The sequence below is a fragment of the Oryx dammah genome, unplaced genomic scaffold, assembly GCF_014754425.2.
Source record: "Oryx dammah isolate SB20612 unplaced genomic scaffold, SCBI_Odam_1.1 HiC_scaffold_15, whole genome shotgun sequence".
Taxonomy (NCBI): domain Eukaryota; kingdom Metazoa; phylum Chordata; class Mammalia; order Artiodactyla; family Bovidae; genus Oryx; species Oryx dammah.
The window spans coordinates 27,388,203-27,416,181 of NW_024070199.1; the positions used below are offsets into that span (position 1 = coordinate 27,388,203).

A 27,979-nucleotide genomic window follows, 5' to 3' on the forward strand; every position below is an offset into this window, starting at 1 on the left:
AGATTCTTCCCTCCCTCTTCCTTCATTCTTTTTTCAAAAAAGGAAACATTTTGAGTTCCAGCATCTGTGGGATACTTAGTTGGAGATGTTGTCTATCAGGAAGTTGGATGCACACTCAGAGGATGTGACTGCGATATAGGTGTGGAAACCATGAGCCATGCCTGATGGTCAAAACCATGAAAGCGAATGAGATCACCAGGGAAGAGGGTACAGAGGGAGAAGAGCCATGAATGGGGGTGAAGAAGCGGGGGGAGCCAGTGTGCACGGGGCATGGCCAGCTGTCAGCCTGGCTTTGCCAGAGGACCCTTGGATGGGGAATCAGACAGGGGCCATTGCACCCATGTTGCAGATGATAAAATGGAGTCTCTGGCAACACGGGGGCCAATATGTGTCTTGGGGGGAGTCCTGCCTTCTGGGCCATCATTTTTCCCACTATGCTCTCGTATCTGGTGATGGGTCTGCGGGGCTGTCATGCCTGTAACGGGGCTTTCCTGATGGCTCAGACAGTAAAGAATTTACCTAGAATGCAGGAGACTCAGATTCAGTCCCTGGGTTAGAAATATCCCCTGGAGAAGGGCATGGCAACCCACTCCAGTATTCTTGCCTGGAGAATCCCAAGGACAAAGGAGCCTGGTGGGCTATAGTCCATGGGGCCGCAAAGAGTCAGACATGACTAACACACACCTGCCTGTCACATGAAAGCTGGGTCTGGGAGACTCTGTATGCACACAGGTCCAGGGGCATAGCCTGAGCAGAGGGAGAGACTGTAGACACATGAATACACACACACTCACAAGAGATGGGCACGTGGGACGGAGGGTCAGAGCACAGGTGAGGCCTTAGGAAGGAGGAACTGGGGTCTGCTTTTGAGAGGGGAGGAAAGGAAAGGGAGATTAAAGATATATGCTGAGAAGAAAGGGAGGCTGTTAGGCAAACTCAGAGTTCCAGAGCCGGTGGTCACTGAAAATGCCCGGCTGGAAAACTCAGGCATTTGTGAAGTAAAGTGCCCATGAGCACAGGATGAGCTGGACAGGCTAGAGGATGGGCGAGGTGATGAGTGGGTTGTGGGCCCACTGCTTTGGCCTAGAAGATGCAGGTCAGAGCCACCTTTGTTGTGAAAGAACAAATGAACAGAGAGGGGGAGGGCCCCTCTCCTGAGGCCCCGAACAGATTAATCTCGAAGGAGTGTGTCCTATGCAACGCTACACGCGCCCCAGCGTCTTTCTTCACACCTCCCCTCACCTGCCCTTGGCCTCCTGTGACCTTCTTGCCCATCCTGTTCTTATTGTAGGGCCCAGGAGGAGTGACCTGCCCCTACTCCGGATGGAGGGGAAGCCAGGTGGAGGAGGGAGGCTGGAGGATGGACCCCTCTGAGGCAGAGGAATGAAAACATGCAGTAAAGTTTCCACCAAAGCCTGCCGGGGAGCAGAGGGGTGGTCTCTTGTACTGAAAGAGCATTTCACAGAGTGACCTCACGCTCGAGTTTGTGCCTGTGGTCTGGGAAGCCAGGACGCTCCACCCCGTGGGCCCTGCCGTGCTTCTTGCTAACTTCTGGGCTGTCCTAAATTCTGCTCTTACTGCCCAGCTCCTTGGCTGGAATTCCAGGAATCTGCCCTCCTTGCCTTCAGCAGGTCATCTCGTCCCGGCGGTTGCAATCTTTTAGGGAAGGAGCCCATGCTGTTCTTGTTCTGAGGCCAAAGTCTGCATTTGGGGCAATAGGGGGGTGGGGGCAGGACCCCTCACAGTTTGCTGTTCTCCCCCTGTGACAACATGGGCTAGGACCTGGGTGTGGAGAATCAGTTGCAGGCGAGGTTTTGGAGGACGTACAGCCAGGTGGCCCAGACACGGCTGGGCCCTCCCATCGCTGCAGTGGGTGCACATGGGGGCCGTGGTCCTTTGCAGGAAGCCCCTGCTCTTGGGTTCAGAGTTTTCAGGGTCTCTAGCTGTGGCTGCCTCCCTCCAGGGGAGGCTGGCTGTTCCTGTTGGCCTGGAACTGAGGCCCTGGAACTGGGATAGGAGTCCTGCATATGGAAACCTGGAAAGTCTCAGGGAAACTGGGACAAGTTGGTCACCTCGGTCCCCATGCTGACTTCTAGAAAGGGCAAAGTTCAGGATCTCCAGATTCCACTGGGCACAGCCTGGGTTTCCCTCTGGGTGGATGCACCCTCCACATGGGTCATGGATAAACTCTGCCGTGTGTGATGTAGACGTGGCCTGGGGATCGACAGGCCTGGGTTGGAATCCCCTTTCTATCACTGCCTAAGTGTACAAGTTTGGGTGAGTTACTTTATATTTCTGACAGTGTCCTTATCTGGGATCAGGTGATCACAGTATCAATCTCACAGGTGGTTGTGAGGATTAAATGGGGTGACTTTTGTCAGTCAGGTGCCTAGCACAGGGCACTGGAAGGAGACCATCAGTAAGCATTGTGGGTGTGTGTATGTCTGTGTGTGTGTGTGTTTAGTTGCTAAGTCATGTCCGACTCTTTGCAACCCCATGGGCTATAGCCCGCCAGGCTCCTCTGTCCATGGGATTCAGTTCAGTTCAGTTCAGTCACCCAGTCATGTCTGACTCTTTGCGACGCCATGAACCGCAGCACGCCAGGCCTCCCTGTCCATCACCAACTCCCGGAGTCCACCCAAACCCATGTCCATCGAGTCAGTGATGCCATCCAACCATCTCATCCTCTGTCGTCCCCTTCTCCTTCTGCCCTCAATCTTTCCCAGCATCAGGGACTTTTCCAATGAGTCAGGTCTTTGCATCAGGTGGCCAAAGTATTGGAGTTTCAGCTTCAATGTCAGTCCTTCCAGTGAACACCCAGGACTGATCTCCTTTAGGATGGACTGGTTGGATCTCCTTGCAGTCCGAGGGTCTCTCAAGAGTCTTCTCCAACACCACACTTCAAAAGCATCAATTCTTCAGCACTCAGCTTTCTTTATAGTCCAACTTTCACATTATGACCACTGGAAAAACCATAGCCTTGACTAGACGGACCTTTGTTGGCAAAGTAATGTCTCGGCTTTTTAATATGCTGTCTGGATTGGTCATAACTTTCCTTCCAAGGAGTAAGTGTCTTTTAATTTCATGGCTGCAGTCACCATCTACAATGATTTTGGAGCCCAGAAAAATAGTCAGCCACTGTTTCCACTGTTTCCCCATCTATTTGCCATGAAGTGATCCAGGCAAACATACTGGAGTGGGTTGCCATTTCCTTCTCCAGGGGATCTTCCCATTGATCCAGGGATTGAACCCACGTCTCCTGCATTGGCAGGCAGATTCTTTACCATTGAGCCCCCAGGGATGCTCAAGTAAGCTTTAATTCTCTTTAATTTCTCACTCTTCTTTATCCTTGCACTGGAGGGATACCTATTCTGCAGATGGAGAAAGTGAGGATGATGAGCTGGTTTATTTTATTTTGGATCAAAATGAGACTCAGAATTAGAAATCAACAGCAGACTTGCATCTTTTGACTACCATCTTCCTACTTTGGAGTAGATAAGTGTTTCTCTATATGGAATGTTCCCTGGATGAGGGAAAGGAACTATATTTTTATCTATCTATCTACTTACCTATCTATTCACCCACCCACCCACCCATCCATTCATCCATCCATCCATCCTTTCAACAAATATATACTGAGAACTTACCATGTGCCAAGTAGTGTTCTAGGTGCTAGAGTTCAACTGTCAACAAAACACATTAATTTTCTACCCTCTTCAGACTTAAATTCTGCTGGGGGAGATGCACAGTAAACATCTATCTTGAGACTTCTTTGCTGGCTCAGTGGTGAAGACTCCACGCTCTCACTGCAGGCAGCACAGGTTGGATCCCCAGTTGGGGAACTAAGATCCTGCATGGTGCATGGCATGGCCAAAATAAATTTTAAAAATCTATCTAATACAATGTAAATCAGTAATATTTGCTCATCAGGGGAAACAAAACAGGTCTAGAGGGTGGAGTGACTGGGACGTCTGTGTCTACGCTGGAGGCAGGACAGCCCCTCTGAGAAGGTGACACTTGAGTTGAGGCGTGAAGAATGCTGCCTGGGTCCCATGGGCCTGCTCCCTTCCTCTCAGAGCTCCCATCGCAGGCCCAGCTGCCCAGGCTGGAGTCAGCTGTTGAGGAGAGACTGTCAGTGCCCGATTTGGCCTGCAGGGGAGGTGGGGTGCAGCTGTTTATATCAGCTGTCTCTCTGTGGTGTTGACCCCTTTGCTGGTGTCAGCCTCTAGAATGGGGGAGGGACTCAGGCTGGGAAGAAAAGTATTGAGGGTCAGATCACAGATGAAAATAAAATAAACCCCACCTGAGGACACTCTGTATTTGGGACAAGTTACAGTGGTTTAGGTTTCCTATACAGCTCCACTTCTTTGACCTGGCCTTTTACTTTAAGAAAAAAAGACATACCCTTGTTTGGATTGCTTGCTAAATGATTTATGAACTTTATTCTTCTCTGTTCAGTCTACCTGTAGGAGCTCCAGCCCTCACAATCCTTTTCGTGTTGATTAAGTACATTTGAAAGCAAAAGGAGACGGTTTGAAATTGCTTCACAATAAGACTGGCGGCCTCCCCAGACCCAGGAGGGACTCCTCATCTTCCCTCTAAAAGAGTTCCTTTGCAGCTAGTTAAGCAGGAGATCAGTCTAGAAGAGTGTAGGCTGTCTTGTGTGCTCTGGAGGAGGCAGTCTTGTATATTCTGGAGCTGGTAATTATGGATATGAGACCCCAGAATCCTTGACTGGACCATCTGCCAGGAGTCTCCCTTCTAGCCCAGGTGTGACTCCCCCTGGCCTGGCCCTGGGGGTGGGGCAAAACCAGTCAGGATGTCAAGGAGGAGTTTGTAAAGGGCTGGTCAAGAGCTCAGTGCTGTCAGGGGACCCCACTGAACAGAATGGGAAGAGAGGAGGAAGAGAGGGAATGTCATACCCATCTTTGATGTCCCTAGCCTCCTGGAAGGCATGTGTGGAGGGGAAATAGGAGCCGGGAAGCCAGCCCCGAGGATGAAGGTCCTCTTGGTGGGTCTGAATTAGACCAGGACCCAAAGCTTTCTCTGGTTCCTCCCCACTGCTGTTCAGTACCATATGGTGGCGATCTTGGACACACGTTCTACAGTGTGTGTGTGCATGTGTGTTAAGCCACTCAGTCGTGCCCAGCTCTTTACAGCCCTATGGACTATAGCCCACCAGGCTTGTCTGTCCTATGGTCAGGTGGGTAATTATGGGTCCACACTTAGTACTCTCGGCCTTGGGAAGTGGACTTTAACTGATTTGGGTCCTACCACCTAGTCAGTCTCCTGCACCCCGGTCTGGCCCAGGGCCCCTTCTCATGGGTCTTCATGTCCCAGATGTAGTGGACAGCTTTCCCTGGACTCCTGCTCAGGCCATGGAAATGATGTGAGGCTGCTCTCTCCTGTCTCCTTGTCCAACAGACGTCCCTCTGCGTTGCTCGCAGATTCTGGTTTTTCCAATCCAGGCTTTAAAGCTTTGCTTAGAATCCTCCATCTTCCGAAAGTTGTCATCCTTCGTGGTTTCCCTTCCGGCAGAAGCCCCAAGAGCCCACCCTCCCCTTAGCCCCTGCTCCCTGTCCTGTGCAGCGTGGCATTTCTCAGTCGTGTCTGCCTTGGATACCACCTGGGCTTGGGCTGGTCTTACCTGTGCTGCTGACCTATTGCGTGGCTTTGGAAAAGTCACGTCATATCTCCGACTCCCAGTTATCTCTCATTTATTAAATGAGAATAGGACCATTTGAGGAACAAATGAGATACTCGTTTGGAAAAGCAAACGGAATTGTTGTTGCTGTTTAGTCGCTCAGTCATGTCTGACTCTTTGCAACCCCAGGGACTGTAGCCCACCAGGCTCCTCTGTCCATGGGATTATCCAATGGCAGTGGGTTGCCATTTCCTTCTCCAGGGGATCTTCCCAACCCAGGGATTGAACCCATGTCTCCTGCTTGGCAGGCGGATTCTCTGTTGAGCCATCAGGGAAGCCCATAGTTTTGAAAAGTGCTCTGTAAATTCTTTTCATTGTGCCCTTGTGACAAAAGCTAATATAGACACTTAAACATTTAAAATTCTGCTGTCTGGGGATTTCGCTGGTGGTCCAGTGGTTAAGACGCTGCACTTCCAGTGCAGGGGATGTGGGTTTGATCCCTGGTCAGGGAACTAAGATCCCACTTGCTGTGTGGCATGGTCAAAAAAAAAAAAAAAACACATAAAAGAACAAAATAAAATTCTGCTGCTGACCGCAGGGAACCTGGGACAAGGGTGAAGCAGGGCACAGAGAAGACCTGAAGAGAAGGGTGGATTGTCCAGCTCGACCCCAGTCCTCACAGCGGTGGGGGGCTTTGTGCTGGGGTCCCCTGCTTGGCTTTACGGGTCTGCTGTCTGTCCTCCCACCACCCTTGAAATGCCATTGTCCCCATTTGAGCAGACGATGGAGATGAGACTCAAAGAGATGGAATAAGTTGTCCATGATCACAAAGTGAGCAAGTTATAAGTAGAGAATCAGACGCAGCTCCTCCTGGCCCTCCTGGCCCTCCTGGCCCTCCTGCCCCTCCTGCCCACGCGTGTGACCTCACCCCTCCCGGAGGAGGCCTTTGAGGATGGCTGGCCTCCATCAGTGGCCGCGGCTCACTGCTGCCTCTGCATCCCACCCGCATCTTGAACCTGTGATTCTACCTTGAGCAATTTGGTTGCCAGAGCTAAGCGTTTACCCTCCTGGTTCTCTCTTCTTCCTGCTCTCACTCCCTCTGTCTTTCCTCTCTCTTGACCGCACACATCGGGAGGGTTGCCCATGAAGCCTGGATTCATGCTGTCAGCCCCTTTCTTCTTGGCCCAGAGAGATGGCCAGGGCAGATTCTCTAAATTGTGTGCCCTGGAGGGTGGCTGATCCCCAGAAGGGCAAATAAGAAAGGCTTGCCCAGCTAGGACAAGTGTCATCCCCTTCCAAGTTTCACCAGAGCTGTCCTTGCTTTGGTGCAAGTTGAGCCAAGGCCTGTGGGTGGCCTGGGAGACCCGCATCCTCCACCGTCGGGGAGCCCAGCCGCCGCCCGATGGATACAGGGCTGTGCTTAGTTGCTGACAGTCTGAGACAGGCAGCGCCCCTGCCTCCACCTCCCCGCTCCATTTTCTCCTTCCTCCCCCTTCTTCCCCCTCCTCCTCTCCCTCTCTCTCTTTCTCTCCCGACTCCCCCATCCTTGACTGCAGGACGCAGTTCCACTGAAGCTTCGGTCCATCTGAAGAGCCCCTCTTTCTCCAGAGGGGCTCAAAGGGCCTTTTCAGTGGGGAGCAGGCAGCCTGTGGGCCTGGGAGGAGAGATAAAGGCGTGAGATCCCCCGAGGGCTTGAAGGGTCAGGAGGCTGTGTATCTGGTGACTTCTGAATGCAAACTCCAATGAAGAGAAATCTGTGAAGGGAGAGCCTCTGCGAAAGAAATAAAATCTCCATGAAAACAAACTTTTGTTGGAAGCTCTCTCCCCGTTTTGGCAGCGAGGACGCAAAGTCCTGGAAGGGGAAGGCTGGGTTTTCCGGAGCAGTTGGGAGGCTCGCAGATTGTCCAAATATCAGCTTGCTACTAGGAGACTATTTCCCTCCTGCCGGGAAGACAGGGCTTGGGAGCTGGTGTGGTGATAATTGGTTTTCTGATCAAGGTTACAAAGAGTCAGAAAAAAGCTGGGGGCCATGCAAAGAGCCCTGGACCGTGGGTTAGGATCTCCGCAGACACAGCACTGTTTGTGGTCCAGTGGGGCAGATCCCGAATCCTCCAGGCCTTACTTTTCTTGCCTGTAAAATGGGCAGAATTTGCCCTGTAGAAAAGCAGGGTCTGAGCCAGGAAGTAAACTTCTGTTGTCCCTGAGCCTGTAATTCATGGACCCAGAGGACAGAGGTGAAAGATCTCTGAAGACATCATAAGACCAGTTGTTATAAGAGGGTTGTTGTTATTCTTCCTCCTCAGGCCTAGGTGGTCACACTCCATGCTTAGTTGTTTAGTTTCTGCATCTTGTTTTGCAAAGAAGTTGGGGAGAATGACTAAAGAAGGGCCCTTTGACTTAAATCAACTGTGTTGACGTCTCTCTGAATTGGTTTGGGGGCACTGGTCCTCGCAGGGTTTGGAGATGCAGACAATGAGGCTCTCTGCCTCATCTGCTGGGATGTTTTTTTTTTTCCCTTTTCTCCCCGTGGAGTCTGGGGAAAGGGTAAGGATTGGCTTTAGGTCCAGGCCCCATCAAACTGTCTTCTTTCACCCTTCTGAGAGAGAAAATCCTTGATTGTGACTGTCATCAGACAGAGCTCAGAGGACTCGGGCAGCGGGGGCCAGGGAGGGGGAGAGTTGGGATTCCGAGTCTGTCTGCTCCCAACAGGCCGGATGACCTTGGGCATGTTTCTCCCCCACAGACAGCGTCAGGTGGAATGAAGGGCAGAAGGGAAGAGAAAGTTGGGGGCAGTGCTGGTGGGTGCCAAGGGGTCCTGAGAGAGCTGGCTGGGAACCAAGGCCGCCTCCTCTCCTGGGACCCCTCCCCTCCACTCCTTTCCCAGCTGGAGGCCAGCCGCTGATTGATGGATTGGAAAGAGGAGTATGTCTCACTCTGTGCTCTGAACGTCTTTGAAAACTGAGAGGCCCGTGGGCAGAAGGGCCTCCCCAGAGTCCTCTCTGACCAGAGGGACCGTGATGCATCCAGGCTGGGGAAGGCCCATCCAGAGAAGGTGCTCCCTGCCTCCTCTGTCCCTTTGGCAGCCTGGCTGGGCCACCCCTGGGCTAATGGCTGGTTGCTGTCCCATGGCTGGTTGCCACTGCTGGGGACATGGGGACATTGTGAAGAGGCGAGTTAACAAGTGAAGCTTCCCACTGCTGCCCCCATGCAGAGTTCATGGGGATCGGGGGCAGGTTTGGGCTTGCTGTGAGTGTGAATTGGCATGGAAGGAAGCAGGGGGCCAGTCTGTGCGGGCTCCCCTCAGCCCTCCTCCGTACACACACAGGCATGCACATGCAGACACACATTTGCAGAGTCACACTCACGTATAACACAGTCATATACACGTGTGCATGTATGTACTCACAGAGTCATACATGTGATCTCACATAGGCACACACGAAGGCACATACAGAGTCTTATATACACACAGGCGTGCACATACACATGTGCAGAGTGGAATTCACTTTTAACACATCATATACACTTAAAACACGCAGTCATATACACACGTGCATGTATGCATGCACAGAATCATACTCATGGTCTCACATAGACACACAAAAGCACACACAGAGTCTTACATACACAGATACACACACAGGCATGCACACACTTGCAGTCATACATATAACACAGTCATATACATGTGTGCACGTATGCTCACACAGAGTCATACACATGGTCTCACATAGACACACACAAAGACACACACGGAGTCCTATATACACACACAAGCAGAGGCATGCTGGTGACGAGGGAGAAATCTTTTCTAAGAGCTTCTCCTTCACCCTCGTGTCTCCCTGTCTCTCACCCCTGGACCCCTCTCTCCTCCCCTCTCCCTGGTCACCACCTCTGATTTCATCAGCAGGAACACAAGTCCTGCATCGACAGGCTGGCCTCATTCCATGTGGTGTGGAGATAGCACAAGGCAGTGAGGAGAACTCAGGTGTGAGAGCCGGATAGTGCTGTGCTGAGACCTGAGCCCCGCTGCACCAGGTTCCTGCTGGGGACACTCTGGCAAGCTGTCTGGCTCTCGTGAGCTCCGCTCTCTAGATTGGACAGAAGGCACCACCTCGCAGGGTGGCTGTGATGTGCGTGTGAGGACACACAGGCACCACGAGGCACAAGCCACACACAGAAGTGCCCAGTGGCCACCCGTGCTCTCCTCTCCCTCCCGTTCCCATAAATATAGTTCTGCTCTGCGGTCACCAGGATGGTGTGTGAACTAGAAAAGTGGCCTCCTAGTGAGGGGTCGGGGTCTGCCTCACTCTCCGGGAGCTGCTTTCAGCTCTAAGGGGGAGCCAGCATGGCTTTCGTTACCGAGCAGTTTCTGTGAGCTGATTGATGACAGCCGGGTCATCTTCATCTCATCTCTCCTTCCTAAATAAGGAGGCGGAGGCACAGAGGGCTTAGGTGACTTTTCTGCTCACAAAGCTGGTTAAGTGGCTGGAGCCCAGCCCCCAGCCCCAACCTCCTGGTGCGGTGGGGGTGATGCACTGCAATCACCCTCAAGTATGGTGTCCTCAAGTATGGTGCCCCCACCCAGGGCAAATGGCCTGGTTTAATCTGGTGTTTTAATAGGTCATCTGCTTCCCTTTCTGATGGGACCTTTCTTTTAGCTTCTCTCTACAGTGACGTGGACTTGGGTAGGAAGAAGATGGGAGGGGACGTCTGGGGGACAGGTGAGATGAAATTAGGGAGCTCTGTTCAGGTCTGCAGGCACTGCTCGGATGCCTGCCACATGCAGAATCCAGGGCTAGAGATGCAGAATAAACATGTTATCATCACTCTGCCTTCAAGGAGCTCACAGGGCATGAGCAGGGTGGGGGCTTGGGCACGTAGAAAGAAGTGTAGACCAGGAGGTGAGTACAGCCTTGGGAGAAAGCTCTGGCTGCTTATGCTGGTGATGGGGTGGGGACAGGGGCTTGGAGTGCAGTTTGCTTGGAGGAGGTAATGTCAGAACAGACTCTCCTGGGGATCAGGAGCAGGAGGGATGGTCTCTCCACGGAGGGAGAAGGTGTGAGGCAGCAGGAACAGGAAAGGAGGAAGGGCTGGTAACAGACAGAGTGGTCCAGCACTTGGATCACATCTTGCAGGTGATGGGAGCCTTGGGGTGTATTAGGATAAGGCAAGGGCATTGCCAGATTAATATTCTAGAACACAGGCCTCAGCAGCAGTGGGCGTGGGTTGGAAGGGATCAGACTTCTGCTAGAACATTCAAGGTGTATATCGGTCAGAAGGCCTTTGGCTGCTAATAGTGGCAAATCCAACCCGAAGTGGGTTAAACAGGAAGGGATTCATTTTCTTATGTATCAGAAGCAGGACTGCTCTAGGGTTGGATAAGCTCAGTGATTCAAGGACATCAACAAGCCCCCAGGTTCTTTCTCTGTCCCCCTCTATATATCAGCTGTTTTCAGACCAGCTTCCCTCTGGGTCACACAATGATGGCAGCAGTTTCAGACATCACACCGATGTCCTGGCTCACATTTAAAAACAGTGAAGCAAGTCAACTGTAAAACTGTGGGGAGTCACAGAGCTTGCGACAAATGGGAGAGTGGATGCTGCTGGCCTTTTAGAATTGAAACTAAACATTTTAGGAAGCACCTGCAAAATACCTAAAGCAAAGTCAAGAGACAAATGGCTAACTGGGAGAGAAGTTTTGCAACTCAAATCACAGGGCTGTTCTCCCTCTTATGCAAAGAGTTCCTAAAAATCAACAACAAAATAGAACCCATTAGTAAAACCGGGTGAATAATTCTAACAGACTGGTCACAGAAAAGGAAATACAAATGCCTCTTAACATATATAAGATGGTCACTCTTACACATAATAAGAGAAATGCAAACTGAAACCATCCTGAGTTAGCATTATTCATTCATCTTTTAAATGGGCAAGAATCCCAAAAGTGTGTTGTCCCACTGTATTGGCAAGTCTCAGGGGAAGCAGGCTGACTTATAGTATAAATCAGTACAGCTGTGCTTGGAGGGCAATCTGGCAATAGCTATCAGAATTATAAATCATATTCCCATTGACCAGCCATTTCATATCAGGGAATTGATCCTAAAGATATATTTGCACATATATGAAATGACATATGCATAAGTTATTCTTTTCAAAAATATTTATTTATTTGGCTGTGCTGGGTCTACTTGAAGCATGTGGCATCTTTGATCTTTGTTGCATCATTTGAGATCTTTTGTTGTGGCATGTGGGACCCAGTTCCCTGACCAGGAATGGAATCTGGGCCCCCTGCATTGGGAGCACAGAGTCTTAGCCACTGGATCACCAGAGAAGTCCCTTTTTAAAAAGAAAAAAAGTATTTATTTATTTATTCCTTGCAACATCATTTTTAAGAGTGAAAGATTGGAAAAGACCCAAGTGTCCATTAATTGGGGACCAATTAGCTACTTTATAGACTATACTGACAGTGGAATAATACGTCTTTAAAAAGGAAGAAAGCTCTCTTTGTACTGATATGGAAAGACCTCCAAAAATACATTGTGTAAAAAGAAAAAATCCACCAAGATGCAGAAAAGTGTGCACAAAAGGGGAAAACAAGAATCTACATTTGTGTTTGCTTGAGCAAGTGGGAGACAGAGATAAGAGGAAGACATTTTAGTGTAAACTTTTATGTGCTTTTTGATTTTTGAACCAGGTTACATATTACCTGTTAAAAAATAGAACAAAAACTCTGAGGATATCCCTCAAAACTTGGGTAAGAGCTGCTGATGATTTTCACCCCTGAGCTCTGAATTATGCAGTAGTAGTGGAAATGGGAAGAGATAGATCCGAGAAGTGTGCTTGGGGAGTAAAGTCCCCTGGACTGGGTGTGGGAGTGAGAAGGAAGGCAGAGGCAAGATGGAAGATGCCTCTCAGATGCCAGTACCTGGTGGCAGATTCTGAGATGAGAATATTGGAGAGAAGCATGTTGGGGGTGGGGTACGCAGGTGGCTCAGTGGTAAAGAATCCACCTGCCAATGCATGAGATGCAAGTTCAATCCCTGGGTTGGGAAGATCCTCTGGAGAAGGAAATGGCAACCACTCCAGTATTCTTGCCTGGGAAATTCTATGGCTAGAGGAGCCTGGTGGACTACAGTCCATGGGGTCACAAAGAGTCAGACACGACTTAGAGACTAAACAAAAAGAAGAACACAATGTTGAGGGAGGCGGGGTGGCCTGGAGAATCATTTCACCCCTTGAACTCAATCTCTGCGATTCTCGAGTCACTCAGTTCCTGGGACGCTACTTTGTCCTAGCTGTCCATCCACCAGCAGTGTATCTGGCTAGACTTCTTGCTTCCTGGTGATGTTCCTCCTGCCAGACACACAATCGGCCCAGCCACGTGGGTGTGAATCCCAAGAGAGAACTGAGGCTGCAGATGGCTCTGGGCAACCGTCAGAGTTTCCCAGGAAGCAGAGGCTAATGTCTGGAGCACTAGGGGTGGGGAGGAGGCCCGAGAAGTGGACCTGACAACAGAAATCCACGTTCCCCACTGGGTCAGCCTGTTCCCGAGAAAGGGCAGGTCTTGGTGTTCTATTTCCCATCTTGGTTCTGATCGCTTTGGCTTACTCCCTGCTGCTGGAGAGGACTCAGGGCTACGAGCCTGGTGCTGGGCATCCCAGGAGACAATGTGCTGTGTTCTCCAGGACTAATATATACAGGCGCACCGTGTGCTGACGGCAGTGCTGATGGGCAGGAAGCGGACCGCAGGGAGGAATACTCGAGGCAAAGTGGACATCCCTGGGAGATGTCAGTGGGCTGGGATGTCTTTGGGGTGCATCTACCCCTTTGCTGACAGTGATAGTCCCCTCCTCCAAGCCGTGCTCCAGGCCCATCTGCAGAGTCAGGGACCAGAGTGAAAAATGAATGAGATAGCTAATGGCAGCCTTGTTGTTTGGCGTCGGAAGCATTATGAACTCGTATGTGAAATATGGCCACACTCCTGGTTTTCATTGTAGCTGGAAAGGATTAGGAGACAATTAATAAATCATTTAGTGCCCTGAGTTTAAGTAACTTATTATTATGAGCTAGCTGCATATATTTATTATGCTTCACTGAGCAACATTGGCAAATTTCCTTCAAATGTCACACAATTTGTATGTAATTTGTTTCAAAAGATGGTGTTTTTTTTTAAAGAAACGCATATATAAATTATTAACTCGAATTCTTCAGAACACATTGCCTGAATTCCAACCTCTCCCAACCACCCCTTATGAGCATCATAAAGAGTTCCTGTCTCCCAAACGATGACAGCGCCATGTCCCCTTGCCTGCCGTCTGAGGGACTGGGGCGAGGATGAAGAGTTACTTGCTGTCCTCTCTGTGTCAGTCACCTGGGGCAGAGATCTAACGGGACTCTGAAGAAAACACACATGTTTTGGGATGATTGGCTGGAGGCCATAACTGTTGGTCAAAATCCTTCCTTCCAAAGCTTTGGTGAAAATAAAAGAAATCAAGCAGGGAGGGTCAGTCCTTGCATAAAACTCAGATCCTGTTGACTAGGGAGCTGGAAATGTTTTAGACATTGATGGCTCCAAACTGTTTGTTTTATTGATGGGGAAGCCAGGCTCACCGAGGGGCAACCGCTTTCTCTAAGATGAACTGGAAAATCTGTTCCATGTTTTTCCAGACCCGACGCTGTGTTGTCTTTTTGTTTTTCTTGGTGGAGCAGTTTAAAGTTTTGATCAGATGACATTTTTAGTTGAGTCCTGAAATATTACAGCCCCTCCCCACAAAGAATTCTCATTTGAGTAGCTAGGGACTAGGTCAAAGGATGGTCTGACTGGCTTGCCTATCCTCTTTACAGATGTGTTTTCTACATCTGTACGACATGTGTCTGTTGAGCATCTAAGGCATAATAAGTGCCCCTGGTGTGCATGCGTGCGTGTGTGTGTGTGTGTGTGTGTGTTTGTGTGTGTGTGTGTGTAATGTATCAAAGCCACCCTTGCCTTCATCTCATTTTATGCATTGTTGGACCACTCCAGCATCCAGAGAGTTAATGCCTGTTGACTGAATGAATAAGCCAACCAGGAATGAATACAAGCAGCTTCTGAACAAGCTCAAGATGACCTATAGGTCTGTGGTTTATAGCAAATGAAGCCACTGACAAGGGATTACTCTCCAGAACAGGCAACAGGTCATGTAGCCCAGTATAAAAAAAAAAAAAAAATCAAAAAATGGGTGGAAGACCTAACCAGACATTTCTCCAAAGACATACAGATGGTCAACAAACCCACGAAAAGTTGCTCAATATCACTAATTATTAGAGAAATGCAAACACAATTATAATGAGGTATCACCTCATGGTCAGAATGGCCATCATAAAAAAAAAATCTACAGACAATAAGTGCTGGAGAGGATGTAGAGAAAAGGGGCCTATACTGTCAGTGAGAGTATAAATTGGTGCATCCCCTATGGAGAACAGTATGGAGGTTCTTTGAGAAAGTAAAAATATAACTACCATGTGACCCAGAAATCCTACTCTAGAGCATATACCAGAGAAAACCATAATTCAAAAAGATACATGCTATGTTCATTGCAGCACTATTTACAATAGCTAGGACGTGGAAGCCACCTAAATGCCCATCGACAGAGGAATGGATAAAGACGTGGCGCGTAATGTAGTGGAATATTACTCAGCCATGAAAAGGAATGAAACTGTGCCATTTGCAGAAACGTGGGTAGACCTAGACTGTCATACATAATGAAGTAAATGAGAAAGAAAAAATGAATATTGTGCATTAATGCACATATGTGGAATCTAGTATAATGGTACAGGTGAACTTGTTTGCAAAGCAGAAATAGAGTTATAGATGTAGAGGACAAATGAATGGGTACCGAGGAGGTAAAGGCTAGGCTGGAATGACTTGGGAGATGGGGACTGACATGTATACACTATTGATACAATGTATAAGACAGATAACTAATGAGGACCTGTTGTATAGCACAGGGAACTCCACTCGGTGCTCTGTGGTGACCTAAATGGGAAGGAAGTCCAAAAAAGAGGGGCTCTATGAAGAATCCGCCAGCAAATCCAGGGTAGCCTGGAGTAGACTACCCACTTCAGTATTCCTGGGCTTCCCTGGTGGCTCAGATGGTAAAGAATCTACCTGCAATGCAGGAGACCTGGGATCGATCCCTGGGTTGGGGAGATCCTCTGGAGGAGTGCATGGCAACCCCCTCCAGTATTCTTGCCTGGAGAACCCCCATGGACAGAAGCACCTGGCAGGCTGCAGTCCATGGGGTCACAAGGAGTCGGACACCACTGAGCAACTAAACACAGCGCACATGTATAAGTATAGCTGATTCATTGTGCTGTACAGCAGAAAATAACAACATTGTGAAGCAACTATACTCACATAAAATTAGTAAAAAGATTTTAAAAAGTACATGAGCGAGATCAAGAGTAGTCCATCTCAAATAGAAGTAAAGCTTTCCTTTGGTTTTAAAAAAAAAAAAAAAGACAACCTACAGGAAGAACCCAGCAACCTGGAAGCATCTAGAAGGAGACTCATTTGGGCTTTCTGAATGGCTAAAGGTTGACTCCTGAAAGCCCTCCAAGGATATTTTAAACGTCATCAGTGGACCCCTTCCTAACTTCCTGAGAAAATGATCCTGAACACGACTGAAACTTGTGTGGTAATTCACAAGGTTCCCCTTAGCTTTCTCCTTGGTCAATCCTCCATCCCCTCAACCTGTCTTCTGGCAAAGCTCAAGCTCCCTCTTCATTTTTTGCTTCTAATCAGCTGTGGCTCAAGGGTTCAGATAACTGAGCATATAAAAAATGCTTACGAAGAATTAATGCTTTCGAACTGGGTACTGGAGAAGACTCTTGAGAGTCCCCTGGACAACAAGGATATCAAACAAGTCAATCCTAAAAGAAATCAAGCCTGAATACTCATTGGAGGGACTGATGCCAAAGTTCCAATACTTTGGCCACCTGATAAGAAGAGCTGACTCACTGGAAAAGACCCTGATGCTGGGAAAGATTGAGGGCGGGAGGAAAAAAGGGGACCACAGAGGATGAAATGGTTGGATGGCATCACTAACTCAATGGACATGAGTTTGAGCAAACTCTGGGAGATAGTGAAGGACAGGGAAGCCTGGCATGCTGCAGTCCATCAGGTTGCAAAGAGTCAGACACAACTTAGCGACTAAACAAAAACAACAACAAATGAAATCAGTGAAGAAGCTCTAAGCAAAGCCAGGAAGTTTTCTTATGACTCAGGTTCATAGACTTTAGTGCAAAGATTTTGCAACATGTCCTTTGACTGCTCAGAGATTTTTTTAAACATTGTTTACTTTCCAGTGTTCTCATACTATGTTGAATTTATGAGGTTACTGAAGAGCTAAGCCACATGCTGGTGAAGAAGGTATCTTTGTCATAGAAACTCTGGCTTGTCTGCTGCAGGGGTTGGTAAAGGTATTTTATCTACCAGTTTGCTTTCAAGAGCGTCTCAGAATGTTCTCTGATTCAGTTATTTTAAGCCACAAGGAGGCAATTTCACGACGAGCAGGGCCTCTTGTTTCCAGGGGTTTCTGCCCATCAGTCTTGAGAAAGCATCTGCTGCTGGGGCCTTGCTCACCAGCTCTTCCTTCCCCTTTACCCCTGGAGGGTGCTTGCTCTTCACTCGCCAGAAACAGAGCTGCTTTTGTGTCTCTTGGGAGGGGCATCCCAAGCCGACCTTGCTGCAGCCCGACAGAGGGCCTTCTGAGCAAGTCCTGCCTGGAGAGGGCCTCAGTGGTCCTCTCGGCACCCAGGGAGGGTGGCCTGAGCCAGCCTATGAAGCTCACCGGTTCTTTTGCTGGCAGGTGGCAGGTGGAGACTGTAAGCGGCTCAGGAGAGAGATTGTTCTGGCTAGTTACTGCTAGCAAGGAATCTCATTTTATCTACCTGCCCTCAGAGTAATCTGCTGGAGGCACCTCGGAGGGGCCCTGAGCAAGTGAGCCACGGCAGATGGCAGGGCAGCCGGGTGACTCCGGGCTGGAGAGGGAGGCGGCCAGGCCTGGTCAGGAGGCTGAGGGTGACTGTGACAAACTCAGGAAATCTCCCAGACCCTCCCCTGTTGACGGTGAATTGGGCCTCCTTCAGGAAAGGCATAGTTTTCCTACTCCGTTTGTTCTCAGATTGGTGTTATCCCCTGGAGCCAAATTAGTGGCTAAGAACAATTGGGAACAAATGCTCGTTCAGCATCCTGCTGTGATCTGAAGATCCAGGTGGGGACACGAGCAGAGTGGCTGGCTTCTCTTCCACGGAGCCACCGCTCTGCAGAGAATCAGCACTCCAGAGCCATTCAGCATCATCAGCTGTGCCGAGCGCATCTGCCTACCCTCAGCGGAACAAGCTGGAGCCCTCTCATGTTAACTGACGAAACAATATCCAAGACCAGGCCCCATGGCGAGTTAGAAGGTGATGGACTGGAAGTGCAGTTTGGAGAGGTCTGGTTCCTGGGACCAGTGGCTGGCCGGCCAAGCATGGCCTCTAATAGCAGGGATGGACCCTCGAGGCTCCTTTCCATGGCTGCCATGGTGGGTACCCCTCTGTGAGATGCAAGGGGCTGTTGGCTTGGCTTGACCTCAGAGGGAATATTCCCACTTCCTCCAGCACTGACTGGTCTGAGAGGGAGTGGCTGAGTCCCCACCTCACCCCATCTGGATGCACCTGCCTGGAGTGGGGGACCCTCGACCCTTCACCCTTTAGTCTGTCTCTCTCATTACACTGGGCTCCTTGGGGGTGGGGAGCTGATTCACCATTTATTATTATCATTATTTTTAAAACTGCCACCCTTTAAAAAAAATTAGTTAATTTAGTTATGCTAAAGAAGACCTATGCTGAGTCTTCTTTACTTTGTGGGCATGTCTCTAGTTGGGTGAGCAGGGGCTGCTCTTTGCCGGTGGTGCACAGGCCTCTCATTGCGGCGGCTTCTTCTGTTGCAGAGCACAGGGTCTAGGGCATGCCCTTCAGTAGTTGCGACACACGGGGTCTAGAGCACAGGCTCAATAGTTGTGACGCACAGGTTTTGTTGCTCCAAGGCTTGTGGATCTTCTCCAACCAGACCAGGGGTCAAACCTGAGTGTCCTGCATTGGCAGGTGAATTCCCTACCACCGAGCCATCAGGGAAGCCCCACCCTCTATTATTGATTTCTGACAGAGGGAAGCCTCTGATATGCAAAGCACATTTTATAAAGGAATGAAGGGAGCTATTGGCCTGACTTCCCTGCTGAGTCTCTGCCCCTCTCTCAACCCGTTCCTGCACATGTGAAAAGAGGAGTCAGAAGAGATGTCTCTAAGGTCCCATGCAGGTCTGAGCATGTGCGGTTCTGACACTGCCTCTGGGCTGCCCTTCCTGGCTGGCGCTTCCTTTATGCCCAGGTTCCCATGCCCCTGCTTTTGTCATGACCCAGGTTTCCAATCCGGGTCCTGCTCTCTGGTGGTGGATGCCATCTTCCACTTGGGCTCTTCTCCCAGTTGCCTCCTCAGCCTGCCACTCGCCCAGTTGAAAATTTCCTCCCAAGTGTAAAGCCAGATGCAAGAAGAGGGCTTGTTGGCACAAAGGACACCTTTGCTCTGTCTGGAGCTGGACCTCCTGGGAAGGCTGTGTTTACTTTTCTCCCTGGCTGAGACCCCTCTCCACAAGAAGAATCGAGGGCCTTCATTTCCTATCAAGGAGAGTTGCCCTGCAGCGCATCCCATCCAGTCACTGTGGATCCTTTGTTGAGGATTCAGGACCTGGACGAGCTGGCCTCCCTCCTCCACCTGTGTGCCTGGCCCAGAACTGCCTCTGCTTTCCGTGAAACAGCAGCAATAATCATCTTTATTTGCACAAAGGAAATAATTTTAACTTTTCAAAGTATATCATCATTTTGCTCCATTTTTACAACATCTCTGTTGCAGGCAAGGCAGGAATAAACATCTTGACTTATTTGAGGCCCAAAGATTTGTTGCTACTTAGTCCAAGATTTCTCAGAATCTTAGAATTTTCTAGTTGAATATAAGCCTAGCGATTATCCCCTCCAGTGATTCTTAACCTCTCTGGGGACATGCACTCAGTCGTGTCCGACTCTTTGTGACCCCATGGACTATAGTCCTCCAGGCTCCTCCCGTGAGAATTTTCCAGGCTACAATACTGCAGCGGGTTACTATCTCCTTCTCCAGGGGATCTTCCCGACCCCAGGGATTGATCCTGGGTCTCCTGCATTGCAGGTGGATTCTTTACCATTTAAGCCACTAGGGAACCCCAGGCCTCTACAAACCCTCCCAACAGTTCCTTTACTTTTTCACCCTAAGCTGTCTCATCTGTCTAGCCTCAGCACCCTGGAATCAGATGCTCCCATAGGAAGATTGCCTCCCCTGCTGGCCCACTGGCCTGGGAGCCCCCCTCCCTCTGTGTTCCCCCACTGTGGCTGCATAGACTTGGGGTGCCCTGATCTCTCTCACTGCCCTGCACTCCCTTATCCTCTTTTTCATAATTGTAGTAAAGTACACAGAGCATATGTCTCACCATCTTAACCATTTTAAGCTTACAATTCAATGGCATTAAGCACATTCATATTGTACAATCATCACCATCAGTTCAGTTCAGTCGCTCAGTCGTGTCCGACCCTTTGTGACCCCATGAACTGCAGCACACCAGGCCTCCCTGTCCATCACCAACTCCCGGAGTTTACTCAAACTCATGTACATTGAAGCAGTGATGCCATCCAACCATCGCATCCTCTGTCAGCCCCGTCTCCTCCTACCTTCAGTCTTTCCCAGCATCAGGGTCTTTTCAAATGAGTCAGTTATTCGCATCAGATGGCCAAAGTTTTGGAGTTACAGCTTCAGCATCAGTCCTTCCATTGAATATTCAGGACTGATTTCCTTTAGGATGGACTGGTTGGATCTCCTTGCAGTCCAAGGGACTCTCAAAGAGTCTTCTCCAACACCACAGTTAAAAGCATCAATTCTTCAGCCCTCAGCTTTCTTTATAGTCCAACTCTCACATCCATACATGGCTACTGGAAAAAGCATAGTTTTGACTAGACGGACCTTTATCAGCAACGTAATGTCTCTGCTTTTTAATATGCTGTCTAAGTTGGTCATAGCTTTTCTTCCAAGGAGCAAGCATCTTTTAATTTCATGGCTGCAGTCACCATCTGCAGTGATTTTGGAGCCCAAGAAAACAAAGTCTGTCACTGTTTCCATTGTTTCCCCATCTGTTTGCCATGAAGTGATGGGACCGGATGCCATGATCTTTGTTTTTTGAATTTTGAGTTTTAAGCCAGCTTTTTCACTCTCCTCCTGCACTTTCATCAAGAGGCTCTTCAGTTCCTTTTTGCTTTCTGCCATAAGGGTGGTGTCATCTGCATGTCTGAGGTTATTGATATTTCTCCCAGCAATCTTGATCCCAGCTTGTGCTTCATCCAGTCCAGCATTTTGCATGATGTACTCTACCTATAAGTTAAATAAGCAGGGTGACAGTATACAGCCTTGACGTATTTTAACTCTTGCTTCTTGACCTGCATACAGATTTCTTAGAAGGCAGGTAAGGTGGTCTGGTATTCCCATCTCTTGAAGAATTTTCCAAAGTTTATTGTGATCTACACAGTTAAAGGCTTTAGTGTAGTCAGTAAAGCAGAAGTAGACTTTTTCTGAAACTCTCTTGCTTTTTTGATGATCCAAAAGATGTTGACAATTTGATCTCTGGTTCCTCTGCCTTTTCTAAATCCAGCTTGAACATTTGGAAGTTCACAGTCCACATACTGTTGAACCATCACCATCATCCATTTACAAAATGCTTTTATCTTGCATAACTGAAACTCTGTATTTTTTAAAATATTTATTTCTTTATTTATTGACTGCACTGGTTCTTAGTTGTGGCACAACCTTGATTGCGACATGCGGGGTCTTTTGTCACAGCATGTGGAATCACTTTAGTTGTGGTGTGTGAACTCTTTTAATTGTGGTATGTAGGATCTAGTTCCCTGAGCAGGGAATGAACCCAGGCCCCCTGCATGGGGAGCATAGCGTGTTAACCACTGGACCACCAGGGAAGTCCCTGAAACTCTGTATCTATTAACCAAAACCCTTCATCTCTCTCCCTCAGTCCCTGATAACCCCCTTTCTATTTCCCTCTGTAAATGTGAGTACCCTGGGTACCTCATGTGTGTGGAACCATGCAGCACTTGTTACTTTGTGACTGGATTATCTCACAAAGCATAATGTTCTCCAGGTTTATCCACACTGTAGCTCTTGTCCTTCCTTTTGTCAGGTTGAACCATACTCCATAGTACTTCAGTTCAGTTCAGTTCAGTTCAGTCGCTCAGTCGTGTCCGACTCTTTGCCACCCCATGAATCGCAGCACGCCAGGCCTCGCTGTCCATCACCAACTCCCGGAGTTCACTCCGACTCCCGTCCATCGAGTCAGTGATGCCATCCAGCCATCTCAGACCACCCTTTGTTTATCCATCATCCAGCCGTGGATGCTTGTGTTGCTTTCACTTTCCGGCTCCTATGGATGACGCTGCTATGAACATGGGAATACAAATTGGCTTTTTGAGTCCCTGCTTTCAATTCTTCGGGGTATAAACTTAGAAGTAGGGGGATGTTTTTTAAGGAGTCTTAATTATTCTCTGTTCTCCATCGAATCTATTTTTTACTTTGTTCTCCAGCTAACATTATTTGCATAACTACTAACCTCACTGCGTCTGTGGAATACGCCCGAAGAGTACTTTCTTAGGGAGCTCGGAGGCTCTTTTCATATCCTCCCTCTCGAAGATGCCCTCCTCAGTCACTCCTGCTCCCTAGCCTGTTGCTTTTTTTTCTTTTCCTTAAAAAAAAAAAAAAAAACTTTTTATTTTGTATTAAGGTATAGTCTATTTTCAGTGTTGTGATAGTTTCAGGTGGACAGCAAAGGGACTCAGCCAAACAGATATTAATACGTGTATCCATTTTCCCCCAAACTCCCTTTCCATCCAGCCTGGACATAACACTGAGCGGAGTTCCCTGTGCTGTACAGTAAATCCTTGCCTTGGGCATCTTTTTTCTTCAGTGCTTATCATTTCAACATTATATAATTGTGAATTATATAATTTGAACGATTAGAATATGAGCTCCATGAAAGCAGGAGCTTTTCTGTTCTATTTATTGTTGCATCTCTGGTGTCATGCACAGTGTTGTTGAATAAGACACAATTATTCAGTTATTAATAGTACAGTCCAGTTCAGTCACTCAGTCGTGTCCAACTGTTTGCCACCGCATGGACTGCAGCACGCCAGGCCTCCCTGTCTATCACCAACTCCTGGAGTTTACTCAAACTCATGTACATTGAAGCAGTGATGCCATCCAACCATCTCATCCTTTGTCAGCCCCGTCTCCTCCTGCCTTCAGTCTTTCCCAGCATCAGGGTCTTTTCCAATGAGTCAGTTATTTGCATCAGGTGGCCAAAAAGTATTGGAGTTTCAGCTTCAACATCAGTCCTTTCAATGAATATTCAGGACTGATTTCCTTTAGGATGGACTGGTTGGATCTCCTTGCAGTCCAAGGGATGCTCAAGAGTCTTCTCCAACACCACAGTTCAAAAACATCAATTCTTTGGCGCTCAGCTTTCTTTATAGTCCAACTCTCACATCCATACATGACTACTGGAAAAACCATAGCCCTTTGGAGGGGGGTTCATGTTTGGGAACACATGTACACCCGTGGTGGATTCATGTATGGCAAAACCAATACAGAATTGTAAAGTAAAAAAAAAAAAAACAAAACCATAGCCTTGACTAGACAGACCTTTGTTGGCAAAGTAATGTCTCTGCTTTTTAATATGCTGTCTGGGTTGGTCATAACTTTCCTTCCAAGGAGTGTTTTTTAACTTCATGGCTGCAGTCACCATCTGCAGTGATTTTGGAGCCCAGAAAATAAAGTCTGCTGCTGTTTCCACTGTTTCCCCATCTGTTTGCCATGAAGTGATGGGACCGGATGCCATGATCTTAGTTTCTTAATGTTGAGCTTTAAGTTAACTTTTTTACTCTCTTTTTTCACTTTCATCAAGAGGCTCTTTAGTTCTTTTTCATTTTCTGCCATAAGGGTCATCTGCATATCTGAGGTTATTGATATTTCTCCCAGCAATCTTGATTCCAGCTTGTGCTTCGTCCAGCCCAGCGTTTCTCATGATGTCCTCTGCGTATTGTACTCTGCATGATGTACTTACTTATTATTAACTTAATAATAAATGGAATAAATGGATGACTGGATGAATGAATAAATAAGTAAGGTACTGTTCCTGCCCACAAGGAACTTATGGTCTGGGAAGGAGAAAGACGTAATAGAACTGTAATATAAGACAAAATACAGGGGCCCTGGGAAGCATATGATTAATTCCTACATCAGGGCCCAGCAGGGTCAATTCAGAAAGTACCTCTGTGTATTGGGCAGACCAGTCCCTCAACGTTGATTAAAAAGTTCCAGGCTATTGAGTAGTTTTAAATTCATTTTCTTATCAATCTCCACCACCCCTCCACCCACCGCCAACCATGCTATGATATTATTATCATTAGTTTCCAGGTGAGGAAACAAAGACGGACAGAGGTTAAGTAACTTGCCCAACACAATGCAGCTAGTAAGGCAGGTTTTTTTGTTTTTTGTTTGTAATTTATTTATTTGGCTGCTCTGGGTCTGAGGTGCAGAATGTGGGATCTAGTTGCCTGACCAGGAATCGAACCTGGGCCCCTTGCATTGGGAACTTGGAGTGTTAGCCACTGGACCACCATGGAAGTCCCAGTAAGGCAGGTTTGAAGTCGGATTTGACTGCCTCCCAAGTCCAGCCAGTTTTTCTTTCATCAGTTATTTTCTTTTCCTTATTGATAGCTCAGTTGGTAAAGAATCCACCTGCAATGCAGGAGACCTGGGTTCGATTCCTGGATTGGGAAGATCCCCTGGAGAAGGGAAAGGCTATCCACTCCAGTATTCTGGCCTGGAGAATTCCATGGACTGTATAGTCCATGGGGTCGCAAAGAATAGGACATGACTTAGCAATTTTCAAAAAAAATTGAGTTTCTTTTCAAAAATTACAAAAGTGGCAGTGCTCACTGCAACCTGAAACCAGGCAAAGGTGTGCGAACGGCAGTGGTCCTTCACCCCTCTGTTCCTTGTCCCACATCAGCACCGGCGTGAACACGTGGGCTGTTCCTTCCATCTCTGTGCTCACACAGACTCATGCACATGGATGCACTCTATCTGGAGTTTTTCTCTATTTTTACAGAAATGGAAACACACCACAGACACCATTCTGCTACTCAGTTTTCTTATTTGGAACATTATGGCCATCTCTTGTGGCAAAAGATGTAGATCTAACTTGCTCTTTTGAATGTACTGTGCTGTGCTCAGTCATATTCAACTCTTTCCAACGCCATGGACTGTAGTCCGCCAGGCTCCTCTGTCCATGGAATTCTCCAGGCAAGAATACTGGAGTGGGTTGCCATGCCTTCCTTCATGGATCTTCCCAACCCAGGGATCAAACCCAGGCCTCCCTCACTGCAGGAGGATTCTTTACCAGCTGAGCTACCAGGGAAGCCCTGGCCTTTTGAGTAGCAGCATTTAATGACAGTATAGTTGTATTGCAGGTTATTCGAACATTCCCCCACTGGTGGATATCTAGCTTCTTTTTCACTTCTTCCCACTACAAATTGCTGCTGCATTATCCTCATACATGGGTACTTTCCTTTTTTTTAAAAAAAATTGTATTTATTTACTTTTATTTCTTGGCCATGCCATTTGGCATGTGAGGTCTTAGTTCCCTGACCAGATATCAAGCCCACACTCCGTGCACTGGAAGCTTGGAGTATTAACCACTAGACCTCCAGGGAAATCTCTGGTACTTTCCTTTCTATAAGATACATTCTCAAACTAGGGCTGCTGAGGAGAAGTGTCTGTGTATTTTTAATTGCAATGGATCTTGACATACTATTTTTTCCAAAGTTAGTGGCCATGCCGGAGAAGGCAATGGCAACCCACTCCAGTACTCTTGCCTGGAAAATCCCATGGATGGAGGAGCCTGGTGGGCTGCAGTCCATGGGGTTGCTAAGAGTCGGGCATGACTAACTGACTTCACTTTCACTTTTCACTTTCATGCATTGGAGAAGGAAATGGCAGCCCACTCCAGTATTCTTGGCTGGAGAATCCCAGGGACAGAGGAGCCTAGTGGGCTGCTCTATGGGGTAGCACAGAGTCAGACACGACTGAAGTGACTTAGCAGCAGTAGCCATGCAGTGTCGTGCTTTGAATCACTGCAGTTTCTAGGCCCATGGCTGCCCCTCTTTCTCCCTCTGCTGCTTCTCCGCGGAGCCCAGTCCCCTCAGGTGCCTCCTGGCATCTTCTGAGCTGGCCAGGGCTCCCCAGGAAGGCTGCAGAGACACTGCCTCCTTCTCTCTCCTTCTCTCAGAGGCTGGCTCTGTCCTATTCCTTGGCCAGTGAGGCATGGTCATCAGGAAATCTGAACTGTAGTCCTAACTCTGTCACTAATCAGCTGTCTGACTTTGGACAAGCCACTTAACTTTTCTGTGCATTGGTTTTTGTCCATAAATTGAGGGAGGTTGGACTAGATGAAGTATGACGCCCTCCTTCTCTAGATGACCTTCCGGGGTTTGAGACCCCATAGTGCTGGCCCCCAAGTGGAGTCCTGGGTCTGTCTGCTCTCTAGGGGTCTGGGGGCCTGTGGCGGACAGAAGAGTCTTTCTATAGCTAACCATCAAACGGTTTCCTAGCCACCTCAACCACTTGTTTTATCAAGAAATTGTGTGGGAGGTGGGGATTCTGGAGCCAGGCTGAATGAGACCTGGGCTCAAACCCAGCTCAGCCATGACCTTGGGCTGCTTGCCTCAGCTCTCTGTGCCTTGATTTCAGAATCAGTTTGATGAGCAAGACAACTGACTTTCATATACTAGAGCGGCACTGTCTGCCTGTGATGATGGGAACGTGGTCTTTCTGGGCCTCCCAGTACAACAGCCACACATGGCTGTCAGGCACTCGAAATGTGGCCAGTGAGGCTGAAGACTAGATTTCAGATTTTATTTAATTTTCATAAATTAGGATTTGTATTCTGAAAGCCAGATGTAGGGACTCCCTTGGCAGATGGTCCTGTGGTTAAGACTCCACACTCCCAATACAGGAGGCACAGGTTCATCCATGGTTGGGGAACTAAGATCCCACATGCCTTGTGGTACGGCCAAACAAGAAAGAAGCTTACCTTAAAAAAAAAAGAAATAGGGCTTTCCCTGGTGGCTCAGTGCTAAAGAATCTATCTGCCAGTGCAGGAGACACTGGTTTTATCCCTGATCCCGGAAGATCCCACAGGCGGCAGAGCAAATTAGCCCATATGCCATAACTACTGAGCCTGTGCTCTAGATCCTGGGAACTGAAACTAACGCGTCCATGTGCCCTAGAGCCCATGCTCTGCAACAAGAGTAGTAGCAGTACTGTTAGTCGCTCAGTCGTGTCCCACGACTTTGTGACCCCATGGACTGTGACCACCAGGCTCCTCTGTCCTTGGAATTCTCCAGGCAAGAGTACTGGAGTGGGTTGCCATTTCCTTCTCCAGAGGGTCTTCCTGATCCAGGGATCAAACCCAGGTCTCCTGCATTGTAGGCAGATTCTTTACTATCTGAGCTACAGGGAAGATTCTGCAACAAGAGAAGCCACCGCAACGAGAAGCCCGAGCAGCATAACTAGAGAGTAGCCGCTGCTCACCACAACTAGAGAAAGCTCGTGCATAGCGATAAAGAGCCAGCATAGCCAAAAATAATTTTTTAATTAAAAAAAACTCAAAAAATAAATAAAAAGCCAAAGGTAGCTAATGGCTATCTTGCTGGCCTCTGTAGCTACAGAAGATGAAGATATAATACAGTACCTGGAAAGTGCTCAATCAGCCCAGTGTCTGGCACACAGTAAGCACTCAATAAAGGTCTGCTATTGTTAGGGGTCGTGTGTCTCGCTTTCCGGCCCACCACACCTGATGGCTCTCAACAACACCCCCCCTTGCTGTCCCAGAGTCACCTGGGGAGGTGGGGAAGGGGGGAAGGTGTCGCTGCTGGTGGGGCATGTCAGTAATGAGCCTGGCACTAAATGTTTCTGGTCTGCTACTTTCCCTGGAGGGTCATGTGAGCCGGAGTGGTATGTGGCCTGCTTTGCAAGTGATTAACATGGTGTAAGCAATCTGCATGGAGAGAAAAACCCCTCCGCTGGTATTCCATTATTCTATTAGAGTTTCAGAGCCGGGATTAAGTGGACATGATTTCTTCCTATGGGCCATTAATTTTGTTTTAT

General features: G+C 48.4%; 1 protein-coding gene across 2 annotated transcripts in view; it reads left to right on the plus strand.

Moving 5' to 3' along the window:
* The window catches only part of PKNOX2 (PBX/knotted 1 homeobox 2), a 292,022-nt gene that overhangs the window by 44,809 nt on the left and 219,234 nt on the right, over positions 1–27,979 (plus strand). The window contains exon 1 of one of the 2 annotated variants that reach the window (XM_040255804.1): positions 3,640–3,821. The exons of the other annotated variant lie outside the window; for it this stretch is intronic. The gene's annotated coding sequence lies outside the window, so the exon portion shown is untranslated. Of the gene's footprint in view, positions 1–3,639; positions 3,822–27,979 lie in introns of those variants that run through there. 2 annotated transcript variants of the gene reach the window in all.